The sequence below is a fragment of the Talpa occidentalis genome, unplaced genomic scaffold (genome assembly GCF_014898055.3).
Source record: "Talpa occidentalis isolate TD23 unplaced genomic scaffold, MPIMG_talOcc4v2.1 talOcc4.3, whole genome shotgun sequence".
Classification (NCBI taxonomy): Eukaryota; Metazoa; Chordata; class Mammalia; order Eulipotyphla; family Talpidae; genus Talpa; species Talpa occidentalis.
In genome coordinates, this window is record NW_023603184.1 from 113,174,511 (window position 1) to 113,200,928 (window position 26,418).

At 34.5% G+C, this 26,418-nt stretch overlaps 1 long non-coding RNA gene across 1 annotated transcript; it reads left to right on the top strand.

Annotated features, from left to right (window-relative positions):
* The first annotated feature begins 6,195 nt into the window (after positions 1-6,195).
* LOC129146560 (uncharacterized) lies at positions 6,196-19,612 on the top strand. Its single transcript, XR_008553423.1, has 3 exons — positions 6,196-6,214; positions 16,352-16,489; positions 19,303-19,612. It is a non-coding gene; the product is annotated as an uncharacterized LOC129146560 (long non-coding RNA).
* The last annotated feature ends 6,806 nt before the right edge of the window (positions 19,613-26,418 follow it).

Consider the following 26,418-nt stretch of genomic DNA (forward strand, 5'->3'; position numbering starts at 1 on the left):
TGACATAAAAAAATCTAGAAAAAGTTAAGGAAACAGAATAGACCAAATGAAGTATCCAGTCACTGACCTCAAAGATAAAGATGCACAAAGGACAGAGTAGAGGAAGAAAGAGAAATACAAAGTAAAAAGAAATGAAGAAAAACTTCAGGAACTATCCAATTCCATTGGAAAAGGCAAGATAAGAATAATGGATTGTCATAAGAGGGAGAGAAAGTAAAGAAATCGGAGAAATAATAGAAGGAAAATCCCAAACCTAACAAAGGAGCTAAATATGCAAGTCTATGAAGTGAAAATGAACACTTGGTTACCTACTCTAAGACATGTAGTAGCATTTTGTCATGGCCAGTGCCAGAAACTGTAGCATTGAAAATAACATGTAGATGTAACAACTTCTTTCTTTCAAGTATTTAAATACTTTTCCTCTTAAAATTTTTCTATTTCATTAAAAACTGCAAAATTCACTTCTTCCCTGTCCGGAGCCGCATGGAGCATGCGCCGTGTTGCGCATGCTCGCAAATGTCCGGAGCCGCACGGAGCATGCGCCATGTTGCGCATGCTCCGAAGTGAGGTTTCGGTTTCGTTTTCGCTTTCGGAGAAACCACCGCGCATCCGAAGAAGCACGTGGGACAGAGAGGTACGAGAGAGGAGCGAGGGGGGATAAGAAGGAAACCACGGGAGCGACTGGAGAGACGGCGGGGAGAGAGACTGCGTGGAGGGTGAGGCGAGGAGACCCCGAGAGGGAGACTGTGGAAAGGATGCTGTGTAGAGACTTTGAGAGAGGAGCATAGAGAAAGCCAGGGAAGGTAGTAGGACAGGGAAAGGAAAAACATGTAAAAGTAGGAAAAGGAAAAAGGAAAAATAAAGAAGCAAACGCTAGCGTCAATTTGTCAAGCCCCTCATTTCAATCCTCAGCCCTTCTCTTTTCGTGCCTCCGAATCCCGCGGGTCGGGACACTTCCCCTTCATTCATGTTGCATCAATAATTAACTTATTGACAATAAGACTGCAAGCATGTAATCTTATGAAGATATTGGCAGTGACAGGAACTGAAATAATGCACTGTCATGTATCAACCTTCTCTATTGCCTCTGCATATGAAAAATACCACTATTCACACAAATTAGACCAAATGAATCCATGTTTCCCTTTTCTTTCATTCCCTCACATCAATAAGATTCCAAATTTCCCTTCCTAAATAGGTTCTGAACATGTTCCTTTTTTCAATATCCACACTGTCAATGCTCTAATTCAGATTCATAATATTTACAATCTCTCAACTGGTCTCCCTCCCTGCTTCCTCTGCCAACTCCCTCCTCTCTGTCTCTGCTGTTCCCAGGGTAATCTTTCTAAAACTCAAAGCTATTCATGTTATTCCCCTTACAAAATATATCCAGAGTTCCCAATTGCTTTCAGGTAAAAATTAAATTTGTAAACAATTCTTCATGACTTTCTGTTATCTTTGTTTGCTTACCCAGCCTCATCTCTGATCATGTTATAAAACCTGATAATATTGCACCACTTGAAATTCCACAGTAGCCATATTCTCTGATGCCCTCATGTGTTGGAAGACAATTCCCTGTCACACTCCTTCCCAGGCCCTCCCATCTCCCTCCCCTTTGCATTCAGTGAACTATGTCTCCTTTAGTATCTGTGCCCATCATATCTGTACCTACAACCACCCTGCTTATGTGCTTGTCTTCTCCCCTGGACTCTGCTTTCTGACTGTGAGCTCCTAAGGGTAAAATGGTTTTTGATTTACAGGTAAAATACTCAACATACAGTCACACAGGTAGTGTACCTATACAACATGGATTTTTGAGGACAGCTCTGATTTTATCATAATTTATCCCATCATTGCTATAAGTTTAGAATAATATTTTAGAGCTGCTACCTCCTTATTTTTATTATATAAATTATGATAACAACCATAGATTTACTTAGATATGTGTCTGAGAAAGAAAATAAAATCATATGTTGTGGTATATTATGATAAATAAAAATAACATTTCTCCTGAATGTAAAAAACAAGAACAGTTTTCTTACTGTTAAAAGCCTTCTGGCTATAGGCCAGAACTTGGTCAGTTTTCTCTCTCAATTTATACTAAAAATATTCAATTTGCTTTTTCCTATAATTGCCAATTAAGTTTATCTTTTTTTAAAAAAAAGACATTACTTGCTTGTTTTACACTCCCAATTAGCTTGAGGGAACTCAATTCTCATTTGCCCTGTTTCCTTTCCTTCTTTTCAGTGATAATAGAGAAACATCAGGCTACAGCAGTAATCATACAACCCGAAATGAGAGCAACCGCTACTTCTCTAATTTCGTGAGAAAATCCGAAGTCTTAATTAGGATGCATCTTATTCTCAACTCTTCCACCTTCCAATATGTCAAGTCATCATCAAATGTGTTACTTCACTGAGCTCTGTCATCATTTTACAACATGCATTTTATATATAAATACACACACACATGCACACTCATGCCCCATCCCTCTTCCCTAACTTCTGTTAAGACTTTAGAGAACAAAGAGGATAGTGAGTATAGCACGGAACTTTTCCAAATGGAGTGCTCCATGTCGATCTCCTCAAGTTTTGAGGCAAGCAGAGCAGAATTTGAGAGAACTAGAATTACAAAAGTTGATTATTTCTAACCTCGAGACTCGTTCATTTATCTTAAATGCTACATTCTCTGTGGGTGTCACAACATGAAAAATTTGGGGAAGCATTATACTAAGGATGCATATGTACAACAGCAAATTCTAGTGTACATATTGTTTTCCTCATTTTTTTTGAGATTTATTTATTTATACAAGAACTGGGGTACAGGCCAGATGCGCAGGAGGGTGAGAGGATTCACCAGAGACAGAGTGGGGAACAGAACAGGCAGACTGATGAAATACACTGCTGAGGGGAGCAGTGTGCGTGACAGGAGAGGTCTGTCACGCCATGTGGGATTCTTACTGGCCAGCTGGGATCGAACCCATGCTGCAGAGGCTGCAGACAGCTTCACAGTGCTACACTCAACCTCCTGCGCCACCAGGGGAGGCCTTGTTTTCCTCATTTAAAATTGCTCCTTCTAGTCTATATTTTATTGACGTGCAGTGCCTTTCACTCAGTCACACAGGTGGGAAATACATGTCTCTCTCTCCTCTCTCGCATATTCTTTACAGTCACTGTTAACTTTCTAAATATCTCCCCAATTAATCCACTCTTTTCCATCTATTCTTGAAATACTGTAGTCCAAATTATCATCTTTCATATGGAATATGATCTTTTGTTTTTATAATACTATTTTTATTTAGTTTTTAAACAATATTTGCTTTCCCCTACCCCCTCAGATTGAGTCCCCATAGAATTTCCTTCCCCAAGGCACCTGTGCACCATCACCACAGTCCCCTGTGCTCCTCCCTACCTCCCTATGATCCTTCTCCCTCCTCCTCCCCTGCAGTATGTCTCTGATTTATAATTGTCTGTTTTTGCTTTGTTGTGTTTTGTACTGTTATTATTTTTTTACACTGATGTCTTATTTGGTTCTCCTATATTCCTGTTATTAGTGAAACCACCCAATATTTTTCTTTTTCCTCTGGCTTATTTCACTGCACATAATTCATATGACCCAGAATTCTACTACTAGGGATCTACCCTAAGGACACAAAAACATTGATTCAAAAGAACACCTGCACCCCTATGTTTATTGCAGCACTATTTACAATAGGTAAAACCTGGAAACAACCCAAATGCTCAAAAATAGATGACTGGATCAAGAAGATGTGGCATATAAACCCAATGGAATATTATTCAGCAATCAGAAAAGAGAAACTCATGCCATTCACAGCAACGTGGATGGAGCTAGATGGAATATAATCTTTTAAATTGTCCTCTGCTCTTTAGTTTTAACAGCTTCAAAATCAGCCTCCCCAGAGCCACTTCCTAAAATTAAATGACCATAGCACTCTGTGGCCTAAATTGCCACAATGGTTTTCCCATCTTCACTAGAATAAAGTACATGTTTCGCAAAGCTCGGTCATAAAACACTCTAGAAGGCCAATACTTGTTTCCTAGCCCCATATTTTACCATTTCCAGTTTAATTTCAGAAGCATAATCCTGCTTGTATCCCACTAGATACAACCAACTCTTTTTCATTCTTATGCAATGATGTAGTATAAATAGTCCAGGCGGTAGGAAAATGATATACAGTAGATGCTGATTTATGATATTAATCCATTCTACAAACAGAACATACAGTGAGAATATAATGTGAACCCAACATACGTTAATATTGTATAATTCATTCTAAGTTATCATAATGTGAAATTTTTGACACGTTACTAAGTCTATATAAGACTGATTTAAACAATAAAACAACAAAAACAGAGAGATTTCATTTTTTATTTCATTTTTATTAACATTAAAAAGCTGAAATTAAAAACAGTAAAATAACTTATTAAATTGGTAAGGTTTTATAATCACCTCTGGTTGGCTAATGAAGTAGTTGGAAAATATCAAATTCCCCTACCAATTCTCTTTTACACCATCATGGTTTTTTTTTTAATAATTTCTTGTTTCAGTTTAATTAAAATTCTTTAATAAACTCTTTAGGACCCATGACATAATCTTAAAAACATGGATATGCTTAAGAACACAGATAATAGTAAAAATATAATGAAATAATGCTTATTACTTTCACTTTTCATAAATTGTGTCAATTGCAAGTTCATAATGGCTGTGTTTCATGAACAGTTCACAAAATGCCTGAAATTTTAACAACCAATTCTTATAAGTCATGTGAGATCTGCCTCACTGACTTGCTGCCTTTGCTCAAGGTGTTCCTGTGTCTAGAATGCCATCTAATTGAATTATCCAAACTCTTTCCTGTTTAGCTAAGAGCTACTCATCACATTAAGAAGGGATTCTCAAGTATGATCATGAATCACCTGCATCAAATCCTCTGAAATATTTGTTAAAAAGCAGGATCCTGAAATGGTATGAAAGTTCTTTAAAGAACTAAAAGTGAAAATACCATATGACCCAGCAATACCACTCCTAGGTATTTATCTACCAGATACAGAAACACTAAAAAAAAGATCTATGTACCTCCCTGCTCATAGCAGCATTGTGCATCATAGCAAAGACCTGGAATCAACGTAAAGGCCCACTGATGGATGAATGGATAAAGAAATTGTGGTGCATATATACTCAATGGAACACTTCTCAACTATTTTTAAAATGAAATTATGCCTTGGGGGCAAAGTGGATGGGTCTTGACATAATTATGCTAAATGAAATAAGTTAGAAAGTGAAAGACAATAACCTGATGGCTTCATCCATTTGTGGAAAACAAAGAAACAAAGAAACCAACTGGCAAAAACAAACCAAAAAACCTTTTAAAGTCTAAAAAATATAGTGACTTTGGAGTGGGGGAGCCAAGTTGGGGATGAGGTGTAATTGAAAGGGAATAGGGTATTGGCATTGGAGCTTTGGTGGATTAGATAAAATAAAGTGCAGATTCCTAGGTTCACCTTCCAGATCTGCTGAATCTGAAATTCTCAGGAGGCCTAGGAATCTATAGTTGAGCAAACTAGATTAAAAGAAGAATCTAGAGCATACTTGTATACAAACATTTAAGAATCAATTATTTAAACAATTTTTTGAATGAAACCCTTTTTGACTTACCCTCTGGGGGGGGGGCAGGATGGCAAAAGCATAAGTACATCAGTCAAATGGGAAAAAAACAAATACCAGATGATGTCACTTATATGTGGAATACAGAAACAAAACAAAACAAAGCGTTAGATAAAGCCAAACTAAAAAATCCCTTGAAAGCTAACTTCGGAACAGGCACAACCAGATGGGAGGGAGAAGGAGAGAGACAAAAACAAAGAGGGGAAGCCCAGGGGTCAAGAGTGGTGACTATGGGTTCTTTCTATGACTGTGACGGTGGGTTTTCTATGGCAACAATGCCCGAAGGGGTCGCAATGATGTAAACCAATACTAACGCAAAAAATATTTTTTAAAAAGAATAAGCAAAGTCTCAGTGGCCTGAAAGAGTGTGGCACAGAGAACTACAAGAAGTTCAGCATTCATGTAGGGTAAGAGGAGAAACCTTCTAGAGAAGTTGTTAAGGCCTATCCTGGGAAGACCTTTCTTTTCACATTGGACTTTGGATTTTGTTGTAAAAGCAGTAAAGAATAACTGAAGAGTCTGAAGCCCAAGAGTAAGTAACAAGTAATATTTCAATAATTCAACCATTCTGTTTCTTGTATAAACTTTAATAACTCATGGGAGTGAATAAAACCATTTTAAATAAAATTATGTAGCTCTTTTTTCTCAGAATGATTAAGATCCTAAATATTTTGTCTATATCAAAAATGATCTACTGCATTAAAAAGAAGAAACAAAAGAATAACCAGAAATTCCACTTCTTTTATTTGTAAGTGGATAATCTCTCTTTGGGCAGAGTGTTGATAAAAGTCAATGAAAATTCCTGTTCCTTCTGTCAAATCACCTCCTTTGGAATTCTTTACCCCAATTCCTACCACCAACACCATTGGGGCAAACTATTTCTTAGTTTGCTCACTCTTAAAACTTTTGCAGCTTTGACCCATCAACAACCTCAAAAAAAAATTCAATGAATATTCGTATTCCTATATTCCCAGTATTTAAAATTTTTAAAAAGCTTTGCAAAGATGCTAAATGAAAAAAAAGCAATAGATCACAAAAAAAAATTTTTAAATCTCAGCTTACAAAATGATATGCAAGTTTGTAAAACTCTCTTAAAGGTATAAACAATAGATATAAATTTACCCCAAAATTCAAAACCAAACAACATCATACGATTTATTACATCCATACTTAACAATAAGTAGAAAATTACAGCTGCCTGCTTTGTGCAGGCAGCTAACTCATTTTATAGATAATTTACTTGTTCCAGCTCTCCTGTTGCACCTTAAATTCAAATCTATTCCTCAGAAACATTGCAAATGATCACTTCAGAGGGATATATGTGGAAAAGTTGCAAACAGAGTTATCTTAAAATATGGAAATACATGAATATCCATTAACATTTTTTCTTAAGGAATGCATATTTCTTTCTAATACATTATATAAATGCAAATATTGTTTTCTTCCTGACTCCTTGACCATTCTAAGATCAATCATGGTAAAAACTAGCACCTTTAAACATCTAGCACTTTTATTCATTAACTCTCCAGGCAGGCCCAGAATAGTAATTTATATACAGTAGACAGCAAATAAATAATTTTTGAATGAAAGGACTTAAGAACTATAAACATTCTGTCTGAAAGGAATATGTCCATTAGAATTTTCCGATTTCATAAATAAAAGTGAAGCTTTGAAAAATTAGCTTTGTGATTTGCGTATAGCTAAAGTAAAAACTTTTATGGCAAATAAAAGTTCTCACAATTACTTATTAAATTTCATTCATTTAAAGTCACTAGAAGAATCCAGACATGCATCTAATTCCTTTAATTGTATTTATAGGCACAGATACTGTGAGGTTTCAAAAATAATTTCTGGTGAAGTGTAAAGATAGTCTCCTAATTCACAAAGAATACCTTTAGGTGAGAAAGTAATTGTTTTGGAAATTTACTGGTAGCACCTGTTAAAATATAGTTAAACATATTACCTTACTTTTACTTAAAAAAGTTTAATGTTTGAGAAAATAGTTTAAAAGAATGTTGCATAGATAAGGAAAAAAGCCTAAATATTTTTTTTAATTTTTCCTGTTGTGAAAATTAAAAGAGAACTTTCCCAGGCCTCTCTTGTCTTTAGCATTTCCATAAGAATTGAAATTACAAATTACATACCTATCTCTTTGAGATGTATCTAAACATTTTTAAAACCTAAATGAAGATGCAACTTAAATGTCCATCAATGAATGAATAAAGTGTAGACTATTTACACAGTGGAATATTATTCAGCCATAAAAAGAAGGAAGCCTTGCCATTTACACAATGGGAGGAGGTAATGGGAAGTATGGCTGAGATGAGTGGAGGGAATCAAAAGTTACTTCAGTTAAGTCCTGGGGATATAATGTACAGCATTGGAGACTATAGTTAGAATACTGTATTGTATTGTGAACATAAAAAATTTTCTGGATACCACCCTTCCGGTGTAGCAGAAAAGAGATCAAAGTCATCTTCATAGATTTAAAGTCTAAACAGATTTCCTCCCATCGCTTATACAGCAAGTCTGCTGCCTAAAGGTGAAGTTATTCTTTTCAAACCACTGATGACGAAGGAGCCAGACCAGGAAAATTATTTTTTTTTTAAAGATTTACTTACTTATTTATACATGCACTGGGTACAGTCAGAAGCGCGGGAGGGTGAGAGAATTCACCAGAGCCAGAGCGGGGAGCAGAGCAGGCAGAAGGACCGAAGTACACTGCTGAGGGGTGCAGCGGGCTGCAGGAGAGGTCTGCGCGCACCCTCCTCCGGTGGCCGGGGAGCAGCTGGGGATCGAACTGGTGCTGAAGAGGCTGTGGGCAGCTTCGCAACCCAGCGCTCAACCGCTGCATCACCGGGGAGGCCCAGACTAAGAAAACTAAACAATGGGTATCTAGTCTCAGCAATACATTCTTTAGAAAGAAAGAGATTAAATCCTGCATTGTTTACCTCTAGCATCAGCATATCTTTAGGTCAGAACAACTTGGAGGTCCCTCCAACAAGAAAAATTACATTCTTTATGTCAATGATTTAGTGTCCTGCTGATACAAATAAAGTCCAAATTTATGTATTTATTGGAAGAGCTCTCAGAGTAAAAATCTGTTTAACTACTTCCTTGGTTTGAATCCTCACATTGTTATCCAAAACGCTAACCATCACTGAGACTTTATTTTCAGTTAACATTTTTGACAGTTGCTAAGAGAGTAGGTCTTAAAAGTTCTCAACACAAGAAAAAATAATTGTAACTATGTGTGGTGACAGCTGTTAACAAAATTATTTGATCATTTCACAATATAAACAAATACTGAATCACTATGCATACACCTGAAACTAGTATGTCAATTATTATAGTTCAATAAAAAGAACTTAAAAGTAAAAAGCCTGAGGAAAACAAAAGGCATAGGGATAATAGTTTGCAGTGGAACCGAAAGTCTATCTTTTAATATTGAGAAAAACCTTTAAGCAGATTTTTAGTCTAATAAGGTCCTATAAGTATTTTTCAGTTTCCCCAAGAAAACTAAAAAGAACATGTAAGAGAAACAAAGATCTTAAAAGTTCAAGAATTTCAATAGGGACCTTGTGAGCTGGGGGAGGCAGGCAGCATGAGCAAGATATTCAGCAAATAGTGAACACAGCCCCAGTCACTGCATCAACCTTACTATTATTACATTCACAATGAGTAACACAGACTTGGTAATCGCAGATGACTTTCTTATTTCAACTTACCTCATAATCACAAAATTATACCAATAATTTCTCTGGAAAAATAGTATGTGTGTGTTATTATTATTATTATTATTATTATTTTGTCTCTGGTTTGATTGCATAGAGTCTAAGAGAAAACATGGGGACCCCTAGAAAATACTGGATCTCTTGTATTGGTCACAAGTTCAGATTCTATATCAGTTATGAACACATATCATAGCCTTATTGATATTCATGTTGTATTATGCAATACATTTGACCATTTTAATGAAATTTCTTGCCATCTCTACTTTTACTGGGCAAAATCTCAGGCATGGAGAGTTTAGCATTTCTTTAAACACCTCAGTTTAAAATGCATTGAGCTCTCCCATTTACAAAAGGGATCACTCTTGTGAAGTTAATTATAATCTTCCCTTCTCCTCCATTTCTACACCCATTATCCTGAACAGCAAAAAAGTATTAAATGAACTTCTTGCCAGTTTTGCATCACAGGAAGGTCTTGGGGGCCTCAAAATGCAAGCACCAAGAAAGAGGGCTTTTCTCCCTGACTCTTAGCCAAGACTCCTGGTTTTAACTTCCAGCATATCACAAAGACAGAAAAATTTTCCTTGTATAAAGAGAATTATCACATAATGTATTATATTTATCTGACTAAATAAAAAGAATATGTTGGGCCTCCCCGGTGGCGCAGCGGTTGAGCGCTGGATTGCGAAGTTGCCCGCGGCCTCTGAGATGCCGGTTCGATCCCCGGCTGCTCCTCGGCCACTGGAGGAGGGTCCCACATGGCGCGCAGACCTCTCCTGCCGCCCGCTGCTCCCCTCAGCAGTGTGCTTCGGTCCTTCTGCCTGATCTGCCTCCCGCTCTGGCTCTGGTGAATTCTCTCACCCTCCCGCACTTCTGACTGTACCCAGTGCTTGTATAAATAAATCTTTTAAAAAAGAATATGTTTTCTTTTTGTCTTTGCGAGATCTTCAGCACATTGCCTGTGATGTATAGCACAATCTGGTCTAATTATTTTATAATAAAACTTGCATTCTCTTCTATATTTTATGGAAACAATTCACTGGGTTGGCAGGAGAATTTATTTTTTATTGTATTTCCCCAACAAAATTCTAATACATTTTTTATTAAAATTTGGAGTGAAGAGAAAGAAAAAACTATGTTAAAGCAAGAACACTAAATAAAATTAAAGAGATCACATTGAAAATGTCTCTTGCCAGTTAAAATTGGAGCAAATTCTATTTAATTGTCTTGGCAAAGACAAAGACTATAGATAGAACTAATGTGGTATAAACCAGATTTGGGAAGCAGAGTTTGAAAAGCTCAGAGAATTCAGGGTTTTTGGTCCTAGTTAAAACCATCTGTGTATGTTAATAAAAGGAAACTCAATAGTTCTTACATCAAAGTAAGCTCTTTATTTCAATAACTAGAAAGCAATTAAACTACGTGCTAAAAAAAATTTAATTTATGAAAATTGAGAAGTCTCAAAAAATTAGAAAGATAAAGGAAATACCCTCATTAATTAATACATCAAACTCTCACTATAGAAGTGAACTAAAAAAATTCATTATGAAAAAACCTCACATTAAGTGATCCTCTATTATCTGTATTATCACTAATTATCACTTGATTACATTTTACATTATCTAGTCTAGCACAAGAAGAAAACATATTGAAGATCAAAACACCATCCATATGCCTTTTCAATATGAAAGTATTGTCTGTATAATTAGGAACTTCAGGGTTACAAGCAAAGAGTTCTTATCAAATAAACTGAGTTAGCCTTGACAATCCTTTTAGCCTAACTAAACTTTAGACAGACTTCTTCCTGACTCTAGAACCTATCTAGCTCAGAAAACATTTTCTTTAGAAATAAAAAATGTAATTATAATTTTTTTCTTCCCTTTTGAGGCATAATTATTGCATTTTAAAGAACTCCTGTCAGTTTTATAAACCAGGAATACCTTTTTCAAGAATCTTAGCACCATTCTTTTGAAATGTAACCATCAAGTCTCTAGGTGTACAGGAGTCTTACTTCTTTGATAAGCACCAATTAGCAAACACAGATGACCCAGTTACTGGAAAAAATATTTAAAAATTCAAGAAGTAACTGAATATGTTCAGCATATCCTATTACTCACCCTCACCCATGAATATCCTTTAGTAGTCTATCTCACTTGCTTAAAAACACTGCCATCCCGTTTCAATGGAGTTGAATTCAGATTTACTTCTGTTTTCATACCCTTATTGCTGTAGCCTTGAATAATACCTTCTTTGCCTTTTTATCTTTGTATAGTGCAATTTTTTTCTTAACAAAACCTTCCCAAAACTGTTACTAATTATTATATTTCTCTTGCCCACAGTTTTTGTCTACTTCTATTTTGACTTTTCAGTTTCTTTCTCAAAGACAAGATTTATAAAACTGGGTTTAAAAATAAAGTTCAATTTGAAATGGGTGCTTCAAAGGGATTCATGACAGACCTACCAATGTAGCCCTCTTGTATGACATGAACAGCATTTCTCAATACCAGTATTAAGGTACATATAATAAATCTCAAAGAAAAATCTAGGAATTAACCAAGAAAAATAAGACTTCTGTGGAGAAAACATTAAAACTCAAATAAAAGGAAATAGAAAATGTTTTACAAAAAGACACCCGACTTTAAGGGAAAAAATATTTACACATCATACATCCAACAAGAGGCTCATATTCAAGATACACAAAGAACTCAAATAAGTCTCTTGAGACCAACAAATTCTAACAGAGAATGAAAAATTATTCATTGCAAATATTTAACATATCACAAACTCAACAGTCTAAAATTAAAATATGTGAATCTGCACTATATTTTCCACTCAATCAATTTATTGTGGGCCTGATTAAGATTGTTCAATACTTTAGTGCATTAAGAATTATTAAGACTAAATACATCACCTAAAACTAAATCATTACAAAGCCTATGTCCTAAAAATGATCCTATGCCTGCAAGAGATAGATTAAAAGTGATTAATGACTCTTAGTTGAATATTATCATTTACTGTAATTGAATTACTTTAAGAATTTGACCCAGTAATATGTTATTATTAAATATACACAGAACAGTACAAGTAAAACATGCTGGGGAAACAATGTCTTTGACCTTCAAAAACTCAGTTTAATTACTTAACCAATCCAATTTATGATCAACAATGCAGAACAGCATCTCATTGTAGGATTCACGTGTACGCCATATGTACTACATTTGGACCACTTCCAGGTTATTTCCCCAATCCACATATATCATGACATATATCAAATGTCTCTCATGGCTGCATACTTGAATTCTGGATGCTACTTATACCTATTATTATTTTTCTCAAAATAACCTACTTTCAAGATTAGCAAATTACTGTATCCTCATCAAAATTTATTTGGGGCGGGAAGGGCAATTCTCATTTAATGTAGTTTCAATTTTCTATAACTGTTTAATCAACTACAGAACATTTGTCATACTATAAAGTTATAGAGTATATAGCAATATAATTGGATTGAAATATCTCAAAATAAAGCTGCTTATTAAGGAAAAAACTGCTTATTAAGAAAGTTCGTGATTTACAAGACTGATATATAGAATTGCAGTAACATGTTCTTCAGATATATTTGTTCTCATCAATCTGACAGATTTTTATCAGTCTTTATCAGAAGGGATTTACTTTTGACATTTTTTGATGACTTCACACAGGTATTTTTAGATATAGTAAAATTCACCCATTCAAATTTACAATTCAATTTGTAGTAACTTTATGAAGTGGTTAGGCCATCATCATAAATTATTTTTACTATATTTCCTTCCCCTAATAATATCTGTTATGTTCATGTACAATGAATCACTGTTCCTACCCCAGCCCCAGGAAACCACTAATTTACTTTCTGTCTTATAAACTTGTCTTTCTTTGACATTTTAGATAAAAATATAAACTAGATTTTAGGTATTAGACTTAATCTATTGAGAGAAAGGAGCTAAAGCACATGGACAGTGATTCATTTCCCTCATCATTTGGTACAGGAGAGGGTGACTCTCCTGGTGAAAGCATGTGTCCCTATTTAATCATATAAAATGTTGATAACCAGACTAACTGGTAAGCAGAACACTGATATTTGATAATAGGATTATCCTTACCCATGGAAGGCTCTGAGGAAGAAGTACATGATTTAGAACAGTTGAGGGTAATCAAATATAGGGTCTATAGATTTACAAGGGAAAATGTCACCTGGAAAAGGTGACCATCAGGCTATAAAATGAATATATTTCATAACCGAAAGGCTGTATTCTACCCATAAAGCCTACGGGTGTACTCAAACTGCGAGTGGTAGGTTGAGTACAGCAGAGAACTGGTCATTTCTTCCCAACACAGTGACCTAATGATAAGCATTTCTCCAAATACCTCTATTCACATTAACAAGACCTACATTACTGACTAAAGCTCTTTCCCATTTCTGCTTCTTTCTATCATTCCTTTCATTGATGTCAGATTTATATCATGGTCTAAAAGCTTTCATTGCCCAATTAATACTTGTTTCCCTTTTAGCTTCCACATGTATATCTCTCAATAAAGCTTGTTATGGACTTAATAGTAAATTTTTCTTCCTAAAATCCACACATTGAAACCCTAATCTTCAATGTGACTATATTTAGAGATAGGATTTTAAAGCAGGCAATTAAAGTTAAATAAAGTCGTAAGAGTGGGGTCCTAAGTCAGTATGACTGGTGTCCTAATAAGAAGAGACTGGGGTGTGTGTGCAAAGAGAAAACTCCATTTGAGGACACAGCAAGAAGACAGCCATCTATAGGCTAAAAAGAGAGGTCTCAGGAGAGACCAAACCTTGATCTTGAATTTCTAGCCTCCACTCAATGGATGATGTGGAGGAGGTGAACTCAGAGTCTCACTTTTCCATCCTTTTGCCAGAGATCTTAAGGAATTTCCAGTTTTCCATTCAAAAAAGTCAATTGTGTTATGTACTTAATATTATCTAAAAATGTTTCATCTAAATATTATATTCTAAGCCAAGAAATACTTTACAAAATTTTAACAAGATCTCAGTCTGGTGCCTGAAGTAAGGATTCAAAACAGTCTCAATTTTGCTTTTAGAGTTTCTTTTTTCATTATCACTGGCCAGGAAAGAGGAGCAGAGGAAACAAACTCTCTTAAAAATGAGTCAACACTACCCTTAATGATGACTCTTGAGCGAGTGTTACAGGGATGTTTGCAGTGATGGTGGTTTCAGTAACAGGGGGCAGCAATAGCAAGTGGCCAAAACTTCCTACAGGGCACCCTCACAGTGGTCTTCCCAACTCCAGGCACAACTGTCTTGAGTCCTGCTCCTCTTCCAAAACTAGATGTCTTTTGGGCCTCACTGGTGGCGTGAGGGGTTAAGACACAACCTATGAAGCTGTCCTCAGTCTCTGCGGCAGGAATTCAATCCCCTGGCTGGCCAGGGAGCTACCCACATGGCACAGAAGACCTTTCCTGACTTGCCCGCTGCTCCCTTCAGCAGTGTATGTCGGTCAATCTGCCTGTTCTGTTCTCCACTGTCTCTGGTGAATGCTCTCACCACCCACATGTCTGGCCTGTACCCCAGTTCTTATATGCATAAATACATAAAATCTTAAAAAAAAAAAAAAAGACTAGATGTCTTTTGTACTCCATAAAACTCTATGAACTTGGAAAATTTTTTGAATGGGTTTTTTTCTTAAATCAATCACAACTGATTTACATTTCTAAGCAACAGAGATAGACTCCCCCTGATTCAAACAACAGGAATAGCAAGATGCCTCAAAGAGGAATTCCACCAAGTTTACACAATCACACTACAGGGATTAATAGTAAACAGGAGGTGGAACCACGCTCTAAGTTTATATTACTTGATAGTAATTACTTATAATTTGTTAACAGTAACTGTGCTGCTAGTGTTCCAAAATTCTGGCAGGACTCAGGGAAGAAATATGCCACCCATCCACATATAAATCTAATGCAATGCTAGTTTAAAATGCAGTGCCTGAAGACCACTCCAGAAATGAATTAGAATCTTAAGAGGGAATCTGAGAATCTGAATTTAATTAGCCACGTATTGATATTTATATATATGCAAATTAAAGTTTGAGAATAATTGGGTAGGTAAATGTTTTAAGATGTTATAAAGAAGACATTACACATGTTTCATTAATAGCAGCTAAGTTCTCTTCTTGATCTTTGATTAAATTTTTCTTCTTGATCCTTAGTATATTATGTTGCTGTATATAAAGAGCTAATACCTGACTATCCCCTTCTGGCTCTATAAACAATATATTTTACTTTAAAAACCATAAAATAGAAAGTATTTCTTCCTTATATCTCTCCTCTATATATACTCTTCTTCATATTCTCTTACATAGCAGTTTACCCTGATAAAACTGAAAATAAATAAATAAAAAGAGGGCAATAGCATATCATTCACAAACACCTGCCATGACATGTATCATTTAAGTGATAAATTGCATATATTTGTTAGTGGCTCAACAACTTGCTTATTCATTTACTTAGGAGCTTTCTGTCAGCATCCCTGATTTATTGCCCCAGGAAAACAATACAGTCCAAGACAAGAAAGATATCTATGTATATTTCTGAAACACAAGTTAAATTTTATTCTAGAATCTAGACACAAGAGATACAAGAGATTAAAATGAACAATGCAGGATTCTCTCATTTTTATAATATCAAAGTTAATAAGTGAACATAATATTTAAAAGAGGAAAAACAACTATTCCTTTTTTTAATAAAATGATTTATTCTAATAATAAGCTCCCTAAAAGCTCTTTTAGGCACCAGAGCCATAAGGATGAATGTGTGATATCAAATATGCCATTAGACATTTTAAAGAGTATTTGGCTGGGAAATCTCTATGGTTACAAAAACTGATCCTCTTTGTTCCTTCCCTTCCTTAGTCATCCCTTCAGGAAAAGTAAGAGAAAAGAGCAAGCATATATGAATGGGTCTCAGTACTACAGCTTGTGATGTTCATAGTCATGAGCAAAAATTAAAGATCTAAGCCTGTCTGGGTATTTTCTTCTGAGCCTCACCAGGTAAGGGTAAATTAGACAGACTAGAAACTTTTTGATTTAAATAAATATCAGTGTAAGAAAGATACTTTGATTCTAGTATAAGCTCTATCTCCTTTAGGTATAAAGAATTACATAATCTATTAAATATAGCCTAAGTGACCACCAGCAAATGATTAGCTAAAGAAGATGTGGTATATATATATATACATATGGAATACTACTCAGCAATCAAAAAGATACACTCATGCCACTTGCAATAATGTGGATGGGCTTAAGGTTATTATGCTAAGTGAAATAATTCAGATGGCCAAATACAATCCCACATGATTTCACATACATGTAGTGTGTGAAGAAACAAACAAATGAACTAAATAAAATGAAATTAACTTTTAGATATATAAAACCAACTTAGTGGGGCCTCCCTGGTGGTGCAGGAGTTTTAACGCAGTGCTGTGAAGCAGTCTGCTGCCTCTGCAGCCATGGTTCGATCCCCATCAGCCTTGGAGCAACCCACATGGCGAGCAGACCTTTCCTGTCTTGCCCACTGCTCCCCTCAGCAGTGTACTTCGTCAATCTGCCTGTTCTGTTCCCTTGTCTGTCTCTGGTGAATCTTCTCACCCTCCTGCATATCTGGCCTGTACCCCGGCTCTCGTATAAATAAAATAAATCTTTAAAATAAATACATAAATAAAATAAAACCAACTTAGTGGTTATCAGAAGGGAAGGGAAAGGGAATAGGACCAAGTCAGTCAGATAAAAAGGATCAATTACATGGTGAAGACCACAAATGGACTTTTAGTGAACTTCATGCAGTATATAGTTACTGATTTTTAATAATGGCATACCTGAAACTTATAGAATGTTAAAATGCAATGCCACTTCAATGAAATTTTTTAAAAGAAATAAAAATTTGTACATCAGGTTGAAGAACATAAAGCATATTTAACTTAAGTGTATGGCAGCACTTCAGAAAATAAAATGACATTATTTTTAAAATCCCAAAAATATACTGCCCAGCTCACTAAGTGATTAATCAGGGTTTGGGGAAAATCCTGTAATAATGATAAAGCACTCTTCTGCCCTGCCTTTATCTTCTAAACCTGTATCTCTTCACAAAGAAAACTGAAAAGGAGTTGGAAAACTGAAACAATGAAGGTTACTCTTAGAATATAAAATTGAAGAATTGACAGTCCTTAGTTCAAGTGAATTCTCTTTCAAGTGTTCCTCTCATTAGATTAGATAATAGACTTTTAAAAAAAAGGTTTGAGTTAAAGAAAAGTTTTACATGTATAAATATGTGTGTATCTGAACACAGATGAAAATTTATGATATATCTTCATTACAACAATAATTCAAAATTCTATCAAACGCTCTGCTCTGGGATATTGCAATGACAATGCACAGAACAATCTGTGATTGTAATACAAATAAAGAAAAATGGATGACACATTTTAAGTCAAAACCCTCATGTTTTATAATGTATTATGTATATATACTATGAAAGTTAATCCTCTTTGTTTGGCAAAAAAAAATTTTATTTTTTAAATTATCACACTAATATGGCAAAAAGATTATTGTTCTGATGTTCTAAATCTTCCAAGATATCTCATACCATGTTTACCTTAAAAAAAAAAACCTGCTACCCTAAAAAACCTATTTTATGAAAAATATAAGCAAAACTGTGTGCTCTTTACTTATATTACTGGCTACTGCTGTGCATATTCCATAAAAAATATTTAAATAACTGAAATCACCCATAACTCAGGGAAGTTTTCCCTGAAATGCATTCATTTTCTAGGGGAAAAAAAGGGGAAACAAAGAAATGCCCTATATATTACAGTCATTCTTTAATCTAAACTAGTAATTAGTAATATCTACATCACATATCCTATGTAATTAGAAAAAATATGTAAAACTTGTTAAAATATCCTACTTAGAATACCTGCTACAGAATTTTAAGAACCTTCTTTCACCAGAAGAAAGACAAACAGGCTCTTTCTTGGTTAAGAAATACTAGCATTAAGCAACAACCTGGTGTTCAGTTGGAAATAAAAAGGACAATTCAATTTGAGAAAAATCATGCAGAATCCACTGAAGTGGAAAAGTAGAACAGGCCAAAAATGAGTCATCGCCACCATAATTTAATGCCTGAATAGATGTCCTATCAGCAACATCTTCTCAGAACATATTAGATAATAGATACACAGAGGAGAGAGACTATAATTATTGCTTAATAGTACACCTACTGAATTTCCTTCATGCTAAGTAATAATAGCTTGAGTATTTTCTACATGGGTCTGCATTTCATTTAATAAGTGTTAATAATAATATCCAACAGCCAGTGAGTATTTGTGCCAGGCACTGTGCAAAATGTTTTACACATATTATCTGGTTTAATGTTCAGAGCAAGCCCACAAAATTCTATTAGCCCTATTTTTGCTGTTGAAATAACTGAATCTTAGACTAAGTAGACAAGAGTTCTTAAGGGTTAGAGGCAAAATTCAAAATTAGTCTCTCTAATTTAAAAGTCCTGCCTTATAGGCAATATGCTATCCTTCAAAAATAATATGTGATGCAAAAATTTTAAGAGGGGGAAAAGTGAGTCCCAGAATTTTTCAACAATTTTCAAAAAACTAATAATTAGTTTTTTCATTGACTCAAAGCTGCTTATGTTCTTTGACTATGCCACACACTACTGCTCTGTCAACAAAAAAGATAGCCAGGGTGAAAAAAATTAAGCTTCTGGAACAAGGACTGGGTTTGAAAAAGTAATCTCTAAAATGAGATGCAGATTTCACTATTTTCATTAATCCTTCTTTTATTTACAATTACAGCACTCTTGGAAGCAATGCAACAGCAGGAAGCAACATGCCCGAGTTTCATCACTCACCAGGCAGGGAAGAATAACAATTTCCAGACGAAACATTATTTTGAAATCACTTTGTGCTAAGATTGCCAGAAGAAGCCATGCCGACTTTGCAGTGAAAAAGCAAACACATGACTCGTGTTGAGCATAATAGTCAGTCCTAGGATCAGCAATGAATTAAAGGATTCAAATTCCAAACTGATAGCTAACACACAATAACTGTGCCTGTTAAAATCAGTTCCCTGATGCAGGGAACTGTTGTGGGTTTTTTTTTTCATTCTGAACATATTTTTCTCCTTTTAAAAATTTTTATTGAAGTAACAGGTTAGAATATTATATAGATTATAACAATATATAAAACAATAAATTATAACATATGACATAGAACATTATCTAAGTATATAATGACGTGTATCATTATAAATCAACATCTTTACATAGTACATTATGTTCACCACTAAAAGTCTTTTTTTAATAACTTAAGTACTGTAATGTTCAATTATTTTAAATGGTTTACATCTAATTGTTATACCAATTTCCAAATATCTCTCAAGTAATTTTAAAGTAGTTGCTATCATACAGCAACTACTTTATGATCCAGTAGTTTGGATAAAATTCAGAATGACTAGCATTATCACTAACTGAGAAAAATAGAGATAACACAATTACTTGGAGCATAAGTCACAGAAATACAGTAGTTAGGAGTTAGGGGACCTTCATGATGATCTTGTCTGACATTTTTCACCTAGTAAGAAAATTGAGGCTTATGGATTCAATTTTCTGAGTGAAATAGCTAACTAGAAAACTAACTAAAAAACAAAAAATCTAACTAAAAAAACTAAAAACTAAAAACTAACTAAAAAACTAAAATCTAACTAGAAAACTCAAGCATAGTTTTCTCCATATGAAACATCAACTACAAGAGTATAACACATCCTTTTTGAACTATTTATGAAGACAGGGGGGTAAAAAGAGGGGAAAAAGTGAGTCCCAGAATTTTTCAATAATTTTCAAAAAACTAATGGGGGGAAAAAAGAAATATTTATGAAAACACAGAATACAGATGAAAAGCCAGCAATGCAAAAATCAGACTTACAGTCAACCAAGCTATTGACAAACCTATGAAGAAATTTCACAAGATACAAGATACACAGTACTTTTTAATAACATAAGCATAAACTTGACACATGCTTTAACATTGCTAACAAAGTCAAACAACAGCAATACATTATACAAAAAGTTGGTAGAAGATACTTAGTCTTGTTCAAGAAAGTAAAACCTAAATTGGCATTTTACCTAGAAGACTATTTATTGTAGGGAGCACTTAGTGAAAGTCCAATTCAATGTATACAAAAGTATAGAATATTTAAAAAGTCAGTATTCCATTAAGGAGAAACAAAAATTCACAACACAGAAGTACAATAATCATAGCATATATGTGGCTCAGTTATAAAAAATATTTATATAAATAACAAACACTAAAAATTGAATAAAAGAGGCAAATGACTTCTCATATGACAAGACAAGATAAAATATGTGAACATGAGGGAAATAATTTTAAGCTTAATCCACATATTTTCATTGTCAAGTCAAAATAATGTCAAATTTTAAATTTTTTAAATTGTAATATAAACTTATAGAAATATGTCAGTATTACTTAAAGAATTAGCTAAAATATTTTACAGTGATTGCCTACAATGAAAAGAGTTAGGTGAGATAAATAAGATTATAGGAAAATAAAAAAAAATGGATTTGCAGAATAAAAAAATCAAGTACTTGATTGTACTTGATTCACAAAATCAAGTGAAATGGATCAATTTGAAGAGTGGAAATGCACACCATGTTATGGATTTTAGACAATATTGTGAATTTCCCCCAAAGTTATTCATAAATTGAATACAACCTCAATCAACAACCCAAACTTTTGTGGAAGAGAAAGGATTTGTTCAACTGATTTTAGAATATGTATTATGATACAAAGAGTCAAGAATAGTCAATAGAAAATAAGATGACATAGTACCTGCCCTGAAGATATCAACACCTTTAAAAATTAAAATAATTTGAAGAATGTAGTATTAACAGAAAATTAAACATAGACCAATTAAATATATACCAATGGAACAGGATAGAAACCCTGACAATAGCCCATGACACATACTGACCTATGATTATGGCTGTGGCAAATGTTAACAACTCACAACTGAACTTTTCCCAGAATACCCTTAAGTGATTAGAACCACCTAACCCCAAGATACCTGGAAATTATGGTCTCCAACCTGAGGATTCTAAGATCCAATGCCCAATATATTGGTATATAAAATCCTTACTCCTTTGCTTCAGACGGTATAGAGCCTGTAATACAGAGCAATTACTGTTCCAAATCTCTTTATGGATCAAGCCAATAGACTTCCCCTCTAACCACAAGTTTGCTTAGCATCCCACTTCACATAAATTTCCTTCTCCAATTGACAGTTTCTCCTAATAATGATTTATAATAAAATTATTGCCCCATATTTTTCAATCTCCACTTCAAAGTTAAATGCAAATTAAAATATTAGAGACATATACCAATGGAACAGGATAGAAACCCTGACAATAGCCCATGACATATACTGACATTATCTTCCAAATAAACTGACATTAGCTAGATGATAAATAGATGAAGATGACAGGTAAAAAGATGAGAGAGAGAGAGAAAACACAGTATAGGTTATACGTGTACAAAATCATCAAATTATACAAAATAGTTTATAAAATATGTGTGTATATGTATAAAATCTTCAGAGTAGATGAGTAGTACATTGAACAGTCACACATTTTCAAAGTGCCTCAGTAAATGGGTCAGTCAAATTTCTCTATGGGAAAGAATTGATGATATGTACCAAAAAGTATAAAAGTAGTTCAGTAATTCAACAGGTAATTCTACCTGTATAATATTGCATGAATTCATATCGATAAATTAACAAAAAAAGATGTAGTAAAAGGTAGGTATGTATATATAGATATATATAGATATGGATATTTAATGTGGCAGCATTTATAATCATTATAAGTATAAAAGGTTAACGGCCAAAACAAGGCTTTACTATAGCATTTAAGATACACTTTCAATAATTATTTAAGGATTTGAGTGGGAAGAGGCAGGATCCAAAACTACATATGTTAATATATTCCACTGTTGCTTAAAGTGAAAATATATTTATGGATGACATGGAAAAAAATCTGTAAGGAAATAAAGACAATCAAAATAAGAACCATTCTCACTTCCAAATGGTAAAGTTATGATAAATGTGCTTTTCATTATGCTTTCCTATAAGTTGTAAAATCTATGATTGGCATGTATAATTTTTATAATCTAAAATATATATATATATATTTAAAAGAATCCTAGGCTTGTAATTCAGCTTTGAAATCATTTAACTTAAATATTTTGATTGACTCTTTTTTTAAAGATTTATTTATTTATGCATAGAAGAGCCGGGGTGCAGGCCAGAGATGCTGGGTGGGGAGACAGGACAGGCAGATCTACTGAAATACTCTGCTGAGGGAAGCAGCAGGTGAGACAGGAGAGGTGGGTCCCCTGGCTGGGGATCAAACTCCTGCTGAGAGTGGCTGCAGTTAGCATCATAGTCCTGTGTCTTAACCCCTCGCACCACCAGGGAGGCCCTCATTCACTTTTTCATAATGATTATGTCACAGAAGATAAAATTATTAATTTTTACTATAAATAACTTATCTAACTTCAGAAAAATTTGATTATAAAAGTGCTTTTTCAAATTAAATAGGTATTTGATTTTTGGTAAATATGTCATAGGATAAATAGCCATTATAATTGAAAACTTCTGGAACTTGACAGTTATTGGAGAGAGGCTAAATTAAATGTCTGAATTACCACCAACTCTGTTGTTCTTTGGCCCATGACTCCCACTGAACATTTCTAGTCTGTATCTTGGTCTGTGGGGCACACCCAGGGACCTACTCTAAGGTCTGTGAGATGCAATGCAGTGCTGATCACAGAAAAATGATCAGTGATGCTGGACACTCAATTACAGTTATTTTATTTCACAAATAAAAGTTAAAGCAAGTCAATATTGCTTCAAGAATGATTTGAAATGGCTGTAATGCAACTTAATGCAAGGAATACCCAGAAGGTCACTCTTATTTTCCACTTAACTAATTTAGGAATAAAAATTTTACAAACAGAAGGCACTCAGAGACCAACTAGCTCACCTCCATCTTTTTTTCAAATGAAACTGAGGCAGGGCTAAGAAACTTGTACAAGTCTACTTATGACAGAAACTCTCTGTGTCTAATTCCATGATTGTTTTAATATCCAGTTCTGCTCAACTACCAAGATGAGAAATGGTTAAGTTTATGATGTCTAGCATTAAGAAAAAGAAGTTACATAAAGAAGGAAAAATAACTAAAAAATGAATTGCATGCTGGGTAATCATCACTACCTTGGAGGAAAAACAAATCATGCTTTCTGTTTCCTAAACAGAAAGTGGTTTCTATGTGGTTTGGCCACATTCATCATTAACTTTACAACTAAAATTCTGTAAGTGATTAGCAAGGGTCAATTTTTCTTCTGTTAATGAGCCAATGTGCAAGTACTACCTCTAGTTAATTCATTTTAACAATCAAGCCAGTGTTTCAACTTGGATTCTGATACATGAAAAATAACAAAATTTTTAAACTCAACCCTGGCAGATCCTACTTAACAACCTATAATTTAAAAAATAGCAAACAAGGAGTCACTCACCTCATCACCTCATGTACTAACAAACACAATTCCAATAGCAAAACAAAGTGAAGCAGGGTTTTTTTACTGCTTATAAATTTTAAGTTGAGAACACAATGATGTGTGAAGAGATTTATTAGTGACTAGGTAGGTGAATGCTGATTTTAAGAGAGCCTTCTGTGTTGTTCTAAGTTGTGCCTTCAATAATGAATATATAACTTTACACATATTGCACACAGAAAAATTACTGGTAAATCATGAATCAGAATTATCAACATTTTGAATTATAGTAACTTTTAATATGTTATATTTATGTTTATTTACATTGTCTTGTTTCTACTGTGGGCTAAGGGTAACTTGCAAAAATATATAAAGTATAGCAGAGAGAAAAAATTTAAAGTTTTAAAGAAAAATGTAAAAGTAAAATTAGCTCAGGAATGTTTAAAGAAACCAGATATAAGGGAAATGAGGAGAGGAAGAAAAGTCTAAATATGGGCCTCCCCGGTGCCTCAGCAGCAATGTGAAGCTGTCCACAGGCTCTGCAGTGCAGGTTTGAGTCCCTGCCAGCCAGGGAGATACCCATATGGTGCAGCAGACCTCTCCTGTCCTGTCTGCTGCTCCCCTCAACAGCGCTTATGTGGTCCATCTGCCTGTTCTGCTCCCCGCTCTGTCTCTGGTGAATCCTCTCACCCTCCTGTGCCACTGGCCTGTACTCCAGCTCTTGGATAAACAAATTTTTAAAAATCTTTTTTAAAAAAGTCTAAATAAGCTAATGTCTTCATTCATAGAACCCAGAACTACTCTCTAGTGTTGAAAATGTAGTTTAAAAATGCAATAACCCAAGCTCTTAATTTTTTTAGAATTATTTTAGAATCCTACAGAGATACTTCAAAGTCTGATACAACTTTGTGATTGAAACAAGGGCTAGGTGAAGTTAAGAAATTACTTTAGTTTCCCGTTTATTAAATCCATGTTAAATACATTTAATTAAAAATTCAATGTAAAATAATATCCCATTTGCTCCAACATTATTTACCTAGCTATATTTCCATTTGTATAAACATAAAAAGAGATATCTCAAATATAATTCAAAAATATTTAGTAATTATTCTGTCATACAGGTTTTGGCAGATGCAGTAAATTTTTTGTAATTTTCCATATTTAGTTCCTTATCCATAATGAAATGGCCCCACTTTTATGAAAATAATACATTTTCTTTTTAGAGAACTTCAAGTTGTGATTTGAAAATATTTTAATTCAGAGTACTGTAATTGTGCTTAAGTATGTTCCATGCAATTTAATCTGCTAGTAACCTTGTTCAAAAGTTTAAAGCTATTTCCACATTTTGTGATAATAAATACCTAAGATGTAATTACAATCCCTCACATAAGGCTCCAACTCCTAGCTCACTTTTATGAGTAAGAACACTACCATAACCAATATATCACATAAACACTCTCCTCCCCATTTGGGAACTAGTTTCTCCTCTATTTTTATGAATGATTTCTGCAGTCAAAGAAGAAAAACAATATTCCCTCATTTCTGGGAGGTTCTACATTATTGTCATTTCTACTATTTCAACTTTTTACCTCCTGTGGTTCTGCTAATACCAATGGAAGCATTCCCTGCCATCTTTCAGCCAATCTTCAATAAACACACCATTAAGTACTTATGAATTGGCTTCACTTTTTTCAGGACCCTCAGCTAAGGGACCCACTGAAGTTCTTAAGGGCAGATACTATAGAGTCATTCCCTGCCTTACATGCTTGATTTTTTCCTTGCCTCCTTAAATGTTGCTCTTTTTTTTCTTTAGTTCCTCTACTCTGCTCCTTTTCCTTTTCTTTTTCTCCCTCTCTTCTCTGTTCATTCCCAGACCATCAATCACCCTTCATATCACATTATTTTCCTGACAAGTTCTAATCCAGAGTTCCTGAAGACCATCTGCTACAAACACCTCCTAACAGCTTTCCCATTAAGTATGTGAAAACTAGACATCCCTGGTAGCACAAGGGGTTAAGCATCAGCACTATGAAGCTGTCCCCAGCCACTGCAGCATGAGTTCGATCCCCAGCCAGGGAGCTGAACCACATGGCGCAGCAGATCTCTCCTGTCTTGCCTGCTGCTCCCCTCAGCAATGTATTTCAGTACCTCTGCCTGTTATGTTCCCCACTCTGTCTATGTCCTCTTACTCCACACACACACACCTCTGGCCTGTACCCCATTCTTGTATACATAAATAAATAAATCTTTAAAAAAAAAGTATAGGAAAACTAATGGAAATATAAAACCTGTAGTTTATACTTGACATTCCATAGGCCATTAGACGAGTAACTACAGTAAGTA